This window comes from Mobula hypostoma, chromosome 1 (genome assembly GCF_963921235.1).
Source record: "Mobula hypostoma chromosome 1, sMobHyp1.1, whole genome shotgun sequence".
Classification (NCBI taxonomy): domain Eukaryota; kingdom Metazoa; phylum Chordata; class Chondrichthyes; order Myliobatiformes; family Myliobatidae; genus Mobula; species Mobula hypostoma.
In genome coordinates, this window is record NC_086097.1 from 109,419,017 (window position 1) to 109,431,280 (window position 12,264).

A 12,264-nucleotide genomic window follows, 5' to 3' on the forward strand; every position below is an offset into this window, starting at 1 on the left:
GAGTTACTATTGCCTTCCCTGTCAGCTTGAACCAGTCTGGCCATTCTCCTCTCTCATTAACAAGGCAACTTTGCTCACACAAATGCCATTTGCGGAATGTTTATTTTTGTTTTTCGCAACATTCTCTGCAATCTCTAGAGACCTGCACGTGAAAATGCCAGACAATCTGTAGTTTCTGAGATACTCAAACCACTCTATCTGGCATCAACAATAAATCTACAGTCAAAGTCACTTAGATCACATTTCTTCCCCATTCCGATGTTTGGTCTGAACAACATCTGAACCTTTTGACCATTCTGTGTGCTATTATACAATGAGCTGCTGCCACGTGATTGGCTGTTTAGATATTTGCATTAAAAAAGAGGCGTATAGCTGCACCTAATAAAGTGACCAGTGCGTGTATGTGCACAACAGATAGCGCAGATGTGTTAGCATTGGAGAGGGTCTAGAGGAGGTTTACGAGAATGGTTTATGAGCTGTGTCACCAACATGCTGGTATTAGAGAGGAGGCCGACAAGAAAGATAAGGGAGGAGCGTTTGATGGCTCTGGTACTGTACTTGCTGGAATTTAGAAGAATGTGGGAGGATCTAATTGAAACCAACTGAATATTGAATGGCTGAGGTAGAATAGATGTGGAGTGAATGTTTCCTATAGTGGAAGAGTCTCGAACCAGAGAACACAGCTTCAGAATAAAAGAATATCTTTCTAAAGTAGAGATGAGGAGGAACTTCTTTTGTCAGATGTTGGTAAGCCAGTGGAATTTATTTTCACAGAGTGCTCTAAAGGCTGAATCTTTGAGTATATTTAAAATGGAGGTTGACAGGTTCTTCACTTGTTTGGGTGTCGAACGTTATGGGGAGAAGGCAGGAGAACAGGGTTCTGAGGGAAAATACATGAGTGTAGATTGACTGGCAGAGTGGACTCACTTGGCCAGATGACGTCATTCAGCTCCTCTGTCTTATGGTTTTATAAAACAAAGTGCCAACGACGAGGGAAGCACAGTAAAACAGAGGGTCGCATGGTGATGTAGAGGGTAGTGTAGCATAGCAGTTAACATAACACTTTCAAATACAATAGCTAGCAATCGCAGATCAGGGTTCAATTCCCTGCTTTGCCTGTAAGGAGTTTGTACATTCTCGACTTGATCGCTTGAATTTCCTCCAGGTGCTCCAGCGTCCTCCCACATTCCAAGACATATGGTTGGGGTTATTGATGTCATGTTGGTACCAGAAGCATGGCAACACTTGTGGGCTGCCCATCACGATCCTTGCTTATTTGATTTGATGCAAAACAACACATTTCACTGTTTGTTTTAATGTGCATGTGATAAATAAAGCTAATCTTTAGTTGCTAGAGATAACAAATAAACTCTTCTCAGGCTTCCAGCTGGATACAGGTATCAATTTTATCCGATGTTTCGATGACAAATTCTGCCATTTTAATCAGGGATGACGCCTGGCATCAACGCTGCCAGGATCATCCCAGATGAAGATGGCAGAGTTTGTCATTTGAAATGTCGGTTAAAATCAATACCTGTACCAGGCTGAAAACCCAAGGAGAACCTATTCATCATATACGTTGGGAAAACACTTGATCCTCTTTGCTAGAGATAGTTTGAAAAAAATTAAAAGTCTACATTCATTCTATAGGCAGTGAATTACAGGAATTAAAAATGCAAATCAAGGAGGTGGTATATGAATGAAACAAGTAAATTTTATTGTTTTTCACTGACGGATGCATCTCACCAGGAATAGCTATAAGTCAGGAACTGGAAGAGAAGGAGATGCTCAGGAAAATGGCAGTCACTTGAGCAAATTGTCAGAGCTGTAGGTTGACAAAACTATCTGTCATGATTTCTTAAAGAGATCTGAAGATGAAGCTACAGCTAGTGAGATAGTTGATGTATTGATTTAATTTACCAAACTTCTATAGACCTGGGGAAAGTTTGGTGTTACATATTGGAAAATAACAGAAGTGGCTTCTAGATTCAAACAAGGATGGAGCTATAAAGTAGGAAACCACAGCCAGTTAGTTTAAAGTCTGTCATGAGGAAAATATTAAAATGTGTTGGTAGAGATGATATAGCTAGACTCTTGGAAACATTCAAGGTAACGAGACAAAGCTAGTATGGTTTTGTAAATGAGAAGTGGCATTTATCCATGTTGTTGGAGATCGTTGAAGAGGTAATGTACTGTACTGGGGTCTTCATGATACACAGATTTCCACGTGTGGCGGGGTAGAGCTTTTCTCTCTACCAAAGGAGGTGTAAGATGCACCTTCCCTCCACTAGCCTGTAGGTCACCTTTGGGCAAGGTGTAGAAAGTATGTGCTTAGAATCCACCCCCGGATCAGGATCATGTGAAGCCATGGGAGCAGGTGGTTGACGGTGCATATCACAATTCCTGTTTATGTGACGGGCACGGGTGAGTCCTGGGCTGCATGTCCTGCTCACTTAAGGAAGGTGAAGCATTTTCCATAGCCTCTCCTTTCCAGGTGTAGTGACCGCCACAGGACAACGGTTTGGCTTGCCATGCAGGAGATCACTTGCATACAGCCTCTCCTACACTACTGTGTCCATAGAAACGCCTTCAAGTGCTGTCCCTGTTCTTACTGAGTTTGCTGTGTCATGGCACGACCGAGTGTCCAGTGGAATAACTGGGCAGGCAGGCTGTGCTCATCAGCCTTTGTTGGCAGACAGTCTAGGAGAAAGACAACTCTGATTCCAAACCTGGGTAGATGGGACTCGTTAGCTTTGTCAGGCAGTCTGTCTAGAAGAAGGAAAACTCCGATACTCAACCTACAGTCTAGCGGTTGCTGCAGCCATCACTGCTCATTGTGCCATTGTGGAACGTCCCCCGGCCTATAGAGTGGAATCAGACCATGCACACCGATCCTCACAGTGCAGGCAGGAGGATGATCGTGCTGTCGCTCCTGAGGACTCTTCTCCTCTCAAGCGAAGAACCAGTCACCACCACCATATGTTTATGCAGCCACTGACATCAGGCAGACAATGTCTGAAGAGCATTGATAATGGCTGGGGCTCACCCAGCTTGTAAAGACACTTGCCCAGAAGGCAGCAATAGCAAACCACCTCTGCAGAAAAATTTGCCAAGAACAATCATGGTCATGGAGTCAGACCATGATCGCCCATGTCACATAATGATGATGATCTTGCCAGAGGGTGGTTTCTCCGAGCTCTTTGCAAAAACAGCTTACTTTCTTCCTCTCAATGTCTCTTTTTTTCCTTTCAAGGTGGATGGGGTTCTGTTGGAGTCTGTGATCTACAGTCACACTTAAATTGTGACTCTTTATGGCAATGGGAGGGGAGAGGGTTGATGCTTTGCTGCTGCTTGTGCATGGGAGGGAGAGAGGGGGCTTTGGGGTCCTAACATTTTACTCTCATTTATTTTTTCGGGTATTGTTTTGCATGGATATCTGTGAAGAGCAAGAATTTCAGGTTTCATACTGTATAGATTACAGATATTAAATGGAACCTTGAACCATTGATGAGATTTCCACAAGGCATTTGGTAAGGTGCACATTAGGGGTTAAGATTAAAGCTGGTGGTATAGGATATAGAATATAATCTCAGTTGAAGAAATAGAGAGAAAACTAACTAGCTCTTTTTTCTGGTTAGCAAAATGCAATATGTAGCGTGGCTTGGACTGAAACTTCTTAATATTCATATAAATGGCTTTGATGAAAATGTCAAAAGTAAAGTTTCTATATTTGCAAAGTCACAAAAGACTGGTAGGAAAGTAGGAGGACATAAGAAATTTGCAGAGGTATATGTAAGTGAATGGCCAAAGATATGCAAACTAAAATATAATGTAGGAAAGCGTAAAAGTGACAGGCTGAGGGATTTTATAGCTCTGACGGTGATCAGAATGTCCATGATTAGCAAGAGGCCAATTTTCAGGCATGGCAAACAATTAGGAAAGCAACAGAAGACTATTGTCTATAACTATGGGAATTGAATGCAAAGTTAGGAAAGTTATGCTTCAGTTACATAAGGCAACTGGAGTGTCAGGTACAGAATTTGGTAGCTATAGTTAACATGAACAAACTGGAGGCAATTTACAGAAGGTTTACCATCTCCATACCTAGAATGGACAGGTTGTCTCATGAGGTAAGTTTGGATGAATAGAGTCTGTATCTCCTCAAGCTGAAAGAGTCAGTGGGGTCTTGACTGAAGCATACTAAATCCCAAGAGAACTTGAGAGGGTGAATAGGGAGAGGAGGTTCCTTCTTGAACTAGGGATCACAGCTTAAAACTAACAGGTCATCTATACAAAACCAGCATGAAACAGAACATTTTCTCTCAGAAAGTCATGAATTTTTAGAATGTCCTTCACTTCAGCGGAAAACTTTCAGGACAGAAGTGGATGAAATATTGATAAATAACAAGTTAATATGGGTAGACTAATGTGAGAATGCAGAGTTAGAGTTACAGTTAGAACAGCTATGAACTAATGAAATGGCAGAACAGACTCGAGGCCAAATGGTCTGCCATTATTCCTCATATTCATAAATTACCACAATTACTGAGGCACAGTGAAAAGCCTGCCGTGCATATTGTTACATGGTGCATTGAGATAGGGCAGAATGCTGAATGAAGTGTAACAGCTAAAGAGAAAGTTTGGTGTAGGTATTGACAAGGTGTAAGTTAACAAAACAAACTCAAGCACAGGAATAATGTTCACTAGTAATTTTACAACACAGCATTTCCCAAGAACTGATGAACTTCAGCAGCAAATTTTGATATTCACTAACTATCTTTCAAAAGTATCTCACCCAGCTGCAGTTAACCCCACCATGACCACATTGCCCCACCCCTCTGCAGACGATCAGTTACCCCTCAAATCCTGCTGATCATGATTCCCATAGCCGTGTGAATTAGCATCTTCCCTCCTAGCCATGCAGTCTCCACTAATCCTTATTACAAACTGCATGGCATTGTAAAAACAGCAATGGTTTAACTCACACACGAGGAGATCTGCAGATGCTGGAAATTCAAGCAACACACACAAAAAATGCTGGTGAACACAGCAGGCCAGGCAGCATCTATAGGAAGAGGTACAGTCGACGTTTCGGGCCGAGACCCTTCGTCAGGACTTTGTCAGGATGGTTTAGCTCATTCATACTGTGGTACCTCATTAACCACTAGTTAGTTCAGTTCCCCTTCACAAAATTCTAGCAAAGGCAATCATTTGCACAGCCATAATAGGTTTATCCAAAGTCATAAGCATAATATTGGGAATCTAATGTAGGCATGTGAATAATATGGAATAATATTTGATTCCTAAATATTACACTGCCACATTTTTTCCTTCTACTCTCCTCTAATATCATAGGGCATTTCAAATATTGCAGAAAAATATATTGTTGGCCAGTGAAAGAAAAACTGTAATCGATCACAAATAGAAACAAAGTTTCTCACCAGTAAAGTTTGCAGCTTCAAAAGAAATATCTGATAGATAACTCTTCGTTCCTCTGTCAATTTCACGTACAGCTTTTTGTTAGACATTGTAGATAATACAACTATAGCCCCATCAAATCATAGTGCATCGGAAGGAAGTATTGGTTCGCCACACAATCTGCTTACAATCTATTCCTCTTACCCTCGGATTTTGGATAAACAATGAAACATGAATTTATGGCAAAGTATACATGGTAATGCAAAACTGACTTTTTAGAAATAAAGCCCATGCTTCTGAATCCACAATTTTATGCAAAGCCTTATCAAGATCATATTTACCCTATCTTGACAAACGGTTTAGTAATAAATATGTTTAATATTCTAGTATTAAAATATCAATAGCTTAGTTTTCATATTTTAGTGGTACAATGAAAAGCAGACACGGATTCAGCAATATAGAACTTCTCACCAACAGAAAGCTGACAGCTGTCTTCAGTGAAGGACAATCTAGATGCTCTACTGCTCAGAGCCTCACCTCAGGCTTATCTACCCTACAACAGTTGTTGTCATGGTAATACTGTGTTTCCATGGCTTTTCCTCACTTCCAATTAATCTCTTTCAAAACATTAATTATGGCCTGAAGATTTTCTTAAGAGTCTGGAAGCTATGGGATAGCATGTACCAAACACTGTGGCAGAAGTATATGTTAAGACAATTTGTAATGTCTGGCAAATTCAAGGACTCCTTTGAAAATCAATTAGTAGTATATTTTAAAAGAACTCTTGAATAATTCAATAATTAATTATCAGCAGCAAGTCCATCAATTGGAATTATTCCTTCATAGGAAGCTGTAATCATGATTCATACATACTTCTAAAGAATGTTCCAGAAATCTGAACAGATTTGCAAATAGTTTTAAGTTGCTTTTGACCCCCAGATTGTCCATTTAATGAAGAACAATGGTCAAATGTTTTAAAGATTACCCAAAGAAATAAGTTCAATTAAAATCATAACCCTTGAATTAATCCACTTTCACATTTGACTCTGTATTTGTTGCTCACTTGCAGTGACAACACATTTGTAACGTACCCTTGGATTAAAAATTCACTCATTCAGTCTCCCAGAAAGGTGACATGCTGTTGAAAATCGGAATAGAGCAATTGATGCACATTTATCACTCACTGGCAATTTTTAGGCCAGTTTTCAGCAGAATTTTTCTTTTACCCACCATGTTTCTTCCGATACCAAACATGGCCAAGTGATATCAACTGCACTTTTAGTGCAAAGCGATGAAAATTAATTTAATTTATTCACAGCACAATCGGGTTTTATCAGCCGCAAATATAAACAGAACTAACACACCAACATGTGAGTTAGGAGCAGGAGGTGCTCACAGCTGATTTGCCATTCAATAACTTAATGGCTAATTTGTCTGTAACCTCAACCGTGCCTTCCCCACCTATCCCCCTAACCTTTCAATTGCTACTTTCCTGCTGCTTTATACTTCCAGACTTTCCCCCCAACCTTTGGTATGATTTCCACTGGCAATTGGAAATAATATATTCCATTTAAGAGAACAGTAAAATAAAAGATGTTTTAAATCTTAAAAAAACCGGAAAATACTAAAAATATTTCTACTGGGAAGTCAACTCTTGTTCTCATACAAGTACTGATTACAAACACAAATAGTTATAAAAAAATGTGACTTACCCCTTTTTTTACTTTTCTTCCTCCTGGATATAATATCTCCATTAAAATGTGTGAACAGGTCTAAACGGGCACAGGATCCATCGGTGAATGCAAACCCGCATCTCAGCTCTGGATTCCATGTGGATGGGGGTAGAGTTAGATGCAGCAGCAGGAACCTGTCAGCTGTTCCAGCACTTCTATCATCAGATATGCATCTGTCAAGTCTTGAACTTGCTGGTATTTATGTTCAAACGGTAGTAGTTCTGGATGAAATTGTTTCTCCCAAAACATAGAAGAATCTGTATCAATGTCATTTTTATGCATGTTATTAATTTGATGTTTGATTCAGGGAGCACTTTTTCCCATGAGGGAAGGCCTGAACTTTACTTACTATGTGATGACCTGTGCATGTCAAGGGGCACTCTCCATTGAGAGCATTGTCTCTTCCTTCATGGTTTGAGGTTTTAAAGTCAAGACAACAGATGGTATACGGCAATAAGAATTCTCTGAGTTTCTATGTGTAGGAGATGGTTCTCTGGGAATTAACTGTTCATCATTTGCAGTAAAATGTCAGCCACTTTCCTAGTAAAAATGTTGCATCCAGCATGCTTCCTGGAATTTCCACCCATAGTCCCTGCGGTCCCACATGCAGCTAGTCTTGAAGCAAAGGCCCAATGTCAGACCCTCTAGAGCAGGGTTTTATGCCTTAGACTCTTACCATTAGTCAACTCCAAGTTGGAGACCCTGCTCTAGAGCTAGGTTTGGAGAGGTCAGGCATAGTGAGGACTACAGCACTGACTTAGCCTCAGGTAAATACCTTGCTCCCGGATTGCCCTAACAGCCCATGGAAGAAAGCAAGCTGGGGTGGGGGGGGGTGGGGGAACCTTGCCTACTGTCAAAACTGTGAGGATTTTATTTTAATATCTTTAAATATCTCTTACATTCAGTTACATTAATTATTCCATAAATACACACTTTAAAATAAGAAAAGTTAAAAACTTTACAGTAAATGTATTTTCCTTTAAAAAAAAATCACTGACCCTTCCCATTCTCCAGGCTGAGAGTCCCATTGAAAATGAGAGGAGTATTGGCCCCATTCTATATTTGATGGGTGAAGGACTGGAGAGGCGGTGACCCAAGCAAAGTAGACCCAAATCCCAGCAAGGGCCTGAGCTCTGCCATCAAGCTCCAGGCCATGGCATCCATCACTCAGTAAGTCCCCCCTACTGTTCCCAACGATTTAATTATAGGAAGGCAGATAATGATCAGATCAGAATCACTTATTTCTTAGTTTTTCTCCATTACTATGTTGGAGCACTTTAATGGCCTGGGAGTGTATCCATCCGTGTTTATCATATCTTGTCTAATTATTTAATAATTTGATTTTATAAACAACCTTAATTCGGCTTTTAAAATAATGTTCACATAGAACAACTCCATAAATGCAGAATCTGGTTCAGAGTGAAGCTATTTTCTTAAAAGTCCCAAAATTAAGGCAAGGATACAATAGCCAGAGTCTGCATGAAGTTTTAAGGATGCCCAGGAATCTGTCCTCCAAAAGGGAATGTGAATTACTGAGCATCACTCTGAGGGGGCAATGACGGCTCGGGAGAGCAAACCCTTCAGCACGACATTACCGCCACTCATGTGAGATGGAATTCTTTGAGGCCAGGTCATCTGGGCTTAGAGTTACTGAAAGTGATTATTCATATCCATTTGCAGCCTCAGACACTGAAGCTGTGCATCCTCGATTAGCAAGCCACTAGGGACACACAGCATGGAAGTACGAGGCAGACCAAAGCAATGGAAGACAGAGACTAAAGTATCCACAACATAATTAATTGAATCTATAAACATGTATCTGTTATGCCTTGTAACTCCAGAAACTAATTAAAAGAAAAACACAGGAGCCTGGGGGTAGATGTGTCTACTTCATTTAGTTTTAGAGAGGTGTGCACTTGTGACATGGTAGCATAATGACGTATGCCATTCATGTACTTTTACCTATAACCCATGATGAATTATTTAAACAAAGAGTGCTTAATCAATATATTTACAATCTTACTGAAATATTAAATACACAACACTCCTCTCTGCTTATCAATAAACTCCAAACCAATATAGAATGCATCTCATCATATATACACACTATACAATATAATACAACTATTATATATACACAACAACATACCAAACATTAAATTGTCTCATTCAGGCCTAAACATTTAATCACTGTGGAGGATTTATTACTCTTGTGGTATTGCATCTTTCCTGACAAGGGGTGTCACTCTGCTTGGCAGGTGAGACTTGTGGCTGTGAAACAATCTGAGGTCAGGTTCTGTGTCCTCCTTCGTGGTGTTTGTAGGAGTTGACAGTGGTCTACAGGAAATGGTTCTGACAGCTCTGGACACCTCCCTTCTCTAGCAGTTGACTCTGCTCTCCTCAACTGATCTTCACCAGATGACTTCAGTTACAATTTCCAGTTCTGTCATTAATCTGTAGTCCCTCACCAGAACTGCTTGTCCAGGAGTGAAACATCAAACCTCCTTGTATAAGGAGCCTTCAATTTGTCTCAGCAGCTTGTCCTGCATATATCTTCTGAGATCGGGTTTGAGGAGATCCAAGCATGAGCAGAAGAGATATATATCTGTATATATGTCCTTGATGGCAGGTAGGCTAGTGCCAGTGATGTGTTGTAGAGCTTTCCTGTCTGCACTGAAGGTTCTGTATCACACAGTGATGCAGCATGCTGGGATGTCTCTACTGTGCAGCTGTAAGAGATCATTAGTATTGATATGCATTGTCCAGCTCTCCCCAGCTACCTGAGAAAATAGAGGCATCAGTGAGCTTCTCGATTCTGGATGATGTGTTTTGGGACCACGAGATGTGGTCTGAGATGTGCACTCCCAGAAGTTTGAAATTTCTTGCAGTTCCACTATTACATTATGCAAATCCAGTGTGTGGCAGTCCTGTGGGCAAGAACACCTTGGTAATGAGAGATGACAGGAGAAAATAGCCAGACTGGTTTTCAAGCTTCCAGGAACACAAATAACCATGCATTATAACAGTGATGTGCTGAAGAGCATCTCTGAATGCAAAACAAGTTGAACCTTGAAGTGGATGGGCTACAGCAGCAGAAGATCACAAATAAACACCCACTGCCACTTTATCAGGTACAGGAGGTAAAAAAAAGGATTGAGTGCTTTCCCGGCAAATATGATGAATAAATTCTTCTTGAGCTACCAGATTGGTACAGGTATCAATTTTTACTGACATTCCGATGACAACCTCTGCCATCTTCATCAGAGATGATGCCTAGGTATGTCTGGTCCTGTGGTATATTTACACAACTCCCATCATCCGTCCCTTCCTTCCTTCCTGATTGGTTCGTCGTCAGTCAATCAGGTTTCCACTGTTTCACCTTGTTTAAATTGAATTCCCATCGTTACTTAGTGTGAGGCATTCATCATTGTGAAAATTATTTTCTTCTAGGTTTATTTCAATGGCTTCTTTCACCAGGAGGTCCCAAAACCCAATAGTTTTGTGTTGTCGAAGTCAATCCTATGGTCATTGTGAATGCAGTGTTCTGCTACCACCGATTTCTCCGGGTATCCCAAATGGATACACCTCTGGCACTCCTTGATGCGGGTTTCCGCTTTGCGTCCTGTCTGGCCGATACACTCTGTTTCCCATTCACAGGGAATCTTGCAAACACCAGCCGTCCTGAATCTCAGGTCATCTTTGACCCATATAAGCTGGGATTTGAGCTTCCTTAAGGGTTTGTGAATGATATAAATCTGGTATTTCTTCAGGATCCCGGCAATCCTTCCAGAAACCGTGGAAATATAGGGACAACAGGTGGTAGTGACAGGTTCCTCTTCATTGTTAGGTTCCCTGGTTTTCCTGCTGGCCCCTTTCAGGCCCGTTTTTTAAGGGCCTGATTGATTTCCTTCACCTTGCAGCTACTTAGTAGGAAGTCATGCATCTTATTTCCTCATGGAGACACGCAAGGTCCGAAATAGTTTCGCACGGTTAATCAAAGTAGAAAGCTGCATATTGGGAGGCGTGATGGTGCCTATTATTGTTGAGGTACGAGTTCGTGTGAGTGGGTTTCTGACAGACACCATGCCCGGCTACTGTTGGATTTCCGTCATATTAGAATATTCAGGAACAAGAGGCAACTGTTCTTCTCTATCTCCATCGTAAACTAAATGTTTGGATGTGTGCTATTCAGATGATCATGGAACTGTTGGAGTGCCTGGAGTCCATGAGGCCACACTACGAAGGTGTCATCAACATATATGAATAAGCACTTGGGGCCTAAGGGTGATGATTAACCGTGCAAAAACTAATTTTGGAACTGAAGAGTCTCCATGGGGAAATAAGAATATTACACTCAACGTTCCCACAGAATGGCTATATGGCAAAAGAAATTATCGGGCCTTTAAAAGGAAACTTGATGGGAAAACCAGGAAACCAAACAACAAGGAGGAACCTGTCGCTGCCACCTGTTGTCCCTATATTTCCACAGTTTCTGGAAGGATTGCCGGGATCCTGGAGAAATACAGGATTAATACCATTCACAAACCCATAAGGAAGCTCAAATCCCAGCTTATGTGGGTCAAAGATGACCTGGGACTCAGGCCGCCTGGCGTTTATGGAATTCTCTGTGAAGGTGAAGCAGCGTATATCAGCCAGAGAGGATGCACGGTGGAAACCCTCATCAAGGGGCACAGGAGGTGCATCTGTTTGGGTTACCTGGAGAAATCGGCGTTAGCAGAACACTGCATTCACAATGGCCATAGGATTAACTTCGATGGCACAAAACTTCTGTGTCACGCCAATGGCTTTTGGGACTGCCATTGAAATAAAACCAGTGGAAGAATTCTAACAAAGATGAAAGTAAGAACTGGAATTCGATTGTAAGTAAGGTGGGACAGTAGAAACCTGATTACTTGAGGACTAACCAATCAAGAGGGATGGACGAGAGGGGTGTATATACCACTGGAGTAGATGTACCTGGACATCATCCCAGATGAAGATGGCAGAGTTTGTCACTGAAACTTCAGTTAAAATTGATACCTGTACTCTGCTGGTAGCCCAGGAAGAGTTTATTTGTACAGGAGGTACTTAATAAAGTGGCCACTGAATGCAC

At 41.2% G+C, this 12,264-nt stretch overlaps 1 protein-coding gene across 2 annotated transcripts in view; it reads right to left on the bottom strand.

Annotated features, from left to right (window-relative positions):
* Positions 1-7,215, bottom strand: part of ppp1r17 (protein phosphatase 1 regulatory subunit 17) — a 94,755-nt gene extending 87,540 nt beyond the window's left edge. The window contains exon 1 of one of the 2 annotated variants that reach the window (XM_063034230.1): positions 7,131-7,215. The gene's annotated coding sequence lies outside the window, so the exon portion shown is untranslated. Of the gene's footprint in view, positions 1-5,889; positions 5,954-7,130 lie in introns of those variants that run through there. The other variant, XM_063034161.1, reaches the window with a different exon arrangement.
* Between the last annotated feature and the right edge of the window lie 5,049 nt (positions 7,216-12,264).